Raw genomic sequence first — 3,729 nt, forward strand, 5'->3', positions numbered from 1 at the left:
AACAAGAACAGTGTGAGTCAGCCATCACAGAAGCAGATCCAGAGTAATTACCAGCTTCGCTCAAAACATTTGCAACATTTTACTTTTGTTATTTATTACCCTAACCCTTCCGCGGCAATTACCATAAAGCAGTTCATTTTTTAAGAGCTTATACAAGTGCTGAAGCTGGCAGCTCCTCCTGAAAGCCAAGTGAAAGCTCAGCTTTTTCACTCACAATCCATCACGGAACTAAAGCGCGCTCTGACAAATGTAAGCCTGGTGCATTTCTCTGAGGGTGCATTTGTTGTAATTTTCACAGTTTCACCGTGAGAAAAATCTGTCGCCGTTTGTTTTAGGAGCCAATCAGGAGTCAGTGAACACAACTCGCTTCCTAACAGCCTGTAATGTGTAATAATTCTCACTTTGTATTTGTTTTTCTTTTTTTTTTTTTTCGTTCCTGAAGGAGTGAGTTAAAATCTGTGACACTTTCAGAAACAGAGGTGACATGTTGCTGCTGCAGGTTGAACATAGGGATGACAGCTGAATAACTTGAGGCAAGTATGGAGAATAATTAAAGCCCATGAGACTCAAGATGATCCCCCCCCCCCCCCCACAGATTACCCTGCAGGCCTTCTAACCAACAGCAGAGGTGAGCTTACAGACAATGTTCACTCACACGATATTTACATGTGTCAGACGTTGTCACGGGTTATGATCCAATCTTGATTTTAGACTTTTTATTTTCTTTTTCTGTTGCCAAGATTTTCCCAACCCCCAAAAATCTGAAATATTCATGTTCGCTGGTTAAAAAAAAAAGGTTGGCGTTAACTCTAACATTAGTCAGGCGTGTTTAATTTGCTTGGTTGAAGACTCAGTTTTATTCACTTGTTTCTCTCTTGTTTTAAAGCAACCACTTGATCCTTTCAGAAAGAGGCTGCGCGACCTTGGTCTTCATGAAAAAAAATATGCAGCTTCAGTCGAGTTTCTAAGAATCTCTGCAGAATAGCAACAGAAGCTATGAATAAAATCAGGTATTTATAGATATTCTTTTGAATTAAGATATTTTACAGTTTGCACAGCCATAATCTTGGGTTCATACATCTGTTCAGTGGGACAATGGTGGTGGTCTTGGTTGTGAGGGAAAGGGGGTCAAACAATTGCAAAACCTCTTATTGAATTTAATCGTTGTGGCGTTCCCCAGAGGAGGGAGAGCTGCTGAAAGAAGAAACAGCTCCCCTTTTTCAGTTTTAATGTCCCCTTCTCGTAATGTAGCTACAACACCTAGTGTCATGGCTGGCAGGTGGTTTGAACACCGAATGCAGAAAGACAYTATTAGATAGAAAATATTAAACTTTACTCTAGACAAATAAAACAGTGTGGTGGCAGCAAAATCTACTTACAAAAAACCCCAGGAGTACTCAAAAGGAACCAGGGCTTGGCATACAAATGAATAATACTCAGCTGGTAGGCATGAAACAGAAGGATAATGTGGACTTGRGCTGATGAGAAGAGTGGCTGCAGCTGTGACTAAAACCAGGAACAGGTGGCAGGCCTGTGGAAAAGTACTGAGAGAAGAAACTTGAAACACAAAATGTGTGGCAAAAACACACACTGACCTTGAAGTAAAATTGAGCAGCAGATGGTTCGTTGACATCTGCTTTTTTATTGAATTGTATTTACAAACATAATCATAGATWAGCTTTACTTGTGTTTTACGTTGTGAAAGTGAAATGTCCCCAACATGCGATGTTGCTGGATGTCAGAATGACTGCAGAGCAGAGCAGAGCTAAGTTGCTTTATAGACTGATTGTATTTTAATGAACTGATCATTACGCATTTCAAAAACATTGACTTTGAACATGTGCATTAGTAAATGTAAAGGGTGGGAAGTAATGCGTGTAGTTAAAGAGAAGCGTTGTCACGGGGTTCTTCAGGCCAACACTGCCAAAATACAATTCAAAAATCCACTGGCAAGTCAGAAAAATTTCTGCTCATCTGGATTTTATTCTTGCTTTTCAGTGGGGAAAAACCACTTGTCTTCATTACAAGTGTTTTCAGCACATTTCACTCTAGATCCCTAACAGTCATTTTCTACCCAGCCTCCTCAGTGATGGGCAGCAACTCTGTTCTATAGCTTAGAGTCTGTCTTATTTTTACCCAATAAACAGCTTTACATATCTTTTTAACAAAATGCATTAGTTTTAACATAAAATAAATACAAAGTTCACATTTTAGCTTTATTTTTCTCTATTATTGACTAACCAAAAGAAAAAAAGATTAAACAAATACCCAAAATCATTTAACAAAATCACATGATCATAGCATAAAATGAAAACATCCCACCTGCTCCTACCCATGCAATTAGGGAAGCAACTGACTGATACCAACAGCTTTGATAAGTTGCAGTGTGTTTAAAATGTATGATTTTTCCTGAACTGAACCCCCAAGTGTGCACCCCTGGTTGTTCTAAGCTGATGAGGGAAAACAGATAATGATAATGACTTTACTGACCAATTGCAAACTAACTGAAAGGAGAATTAGAGGATGACATGACTATGTGTAAACTATGTGTGATACAAATCAAAGTCTGCTGAAAAGTGTGAAGGGGCAGGGATGCTCCATCACAAGCGTTCACAATAATTGTTCTGTTACATCTTCCTCTCCTCCACTGCAGCGCTTTCATTATTTAAAGGCCAAGCATTGAATGCAATCCTTTCAACTGTGTTGAAAGAATCAAATGTTGTTTATTTTCAGGGCTGTCCTGCTGTTTAAGTGGAAATTGAAGTGAGACAAATTGCATTACCTGCTGCAATAGACTGAAATGAACCAAAGCAGCCAACACAAACACATTACACAAGGTTAATAACTTATAGGCCTGTTATTTAGCCTCAAATCATCCGGTTAGGAGCCTCTCCAAGCCTTTGCTGCTTTCTAGATTGTTTTGAAAGAAGAAGCAGTTGAATCACACCTGACAATGGCCCCATTAATCAGAAGCCACTCATGCATTGGTGACAGTGGGGATCCGGTGTGAAGCTGCCGCCGCGTTTAAAAAGTAATGACATCATCTTTAAATGAAAAGGTTTCATGTGTCAGAAGTGAATAAAAATCAGCTAGCCCTCAGCTGGGGTTCAAATGTGGAAACATATTCTCAGACTGGGATCTTATAATTWAACAAAAGTAAGGCCGAATTGAAACAGACACTGTAATAAAACAACCTGCAGTATATTCCTCTAAGGAATGTGTACCGTCCACTTCCTTTCATGGCAGCATTACGGTTAACTTATATGTAGAGAAATAATGCAGTTATGGCCAGGTGAAATCTTTGCTCAGCATAATCTCACASAAGCTCTTAGCACCCAGAAGATGTGTTTGAAATGGCTCTCAGCTACTTTCACATCAATTTTTCAGCTCAATATCCTGAAAATCGACAGCTATTTTTCTTTTGGCTAAGGGTGAACAGCTGTGGCAGCCAATCTTAAAATCATATCGATTCCAGAAGTTAAAGCGTTCTGAGAGTTTCATTTCATTTAAAAAAAAAAAATTTAGTGATTCCGGAGATATTTTGCTAACAAATATTTTGCTAACAGACACAAATGAACACTCGTGCACACGCAGGCGCAGGCAAGATGATTTTTTAAAAGAGACCGGATTGTATTGTATTTTTCATGCGGTTTGTTTTTTAAAAATACACTCCAGTGGAAGACGACTTGGCGAGGAGCTCTGAGCACCAGAGGAAGTGTGTGTGTGTGT

This window comes from Austrofundulus limnaeus, unplaced genomic scaffold (genome assembly GCF_001266775.1).
Source record: "Austrofundulus limnaeus strain Quisiro unplaced genomic scaffold, Austrofundulus_limnaeus-1.0 Scaffold9, whole genome shotgun sequence".
NCBI classification, from domain to species: domain Eukaryota; kingdom Metazoa; phylum Chordata; class Actinopteri; order Cyprinodontiformes; family Rivulidae; genus Austrofundulus; species Austrofundulus limnaeus.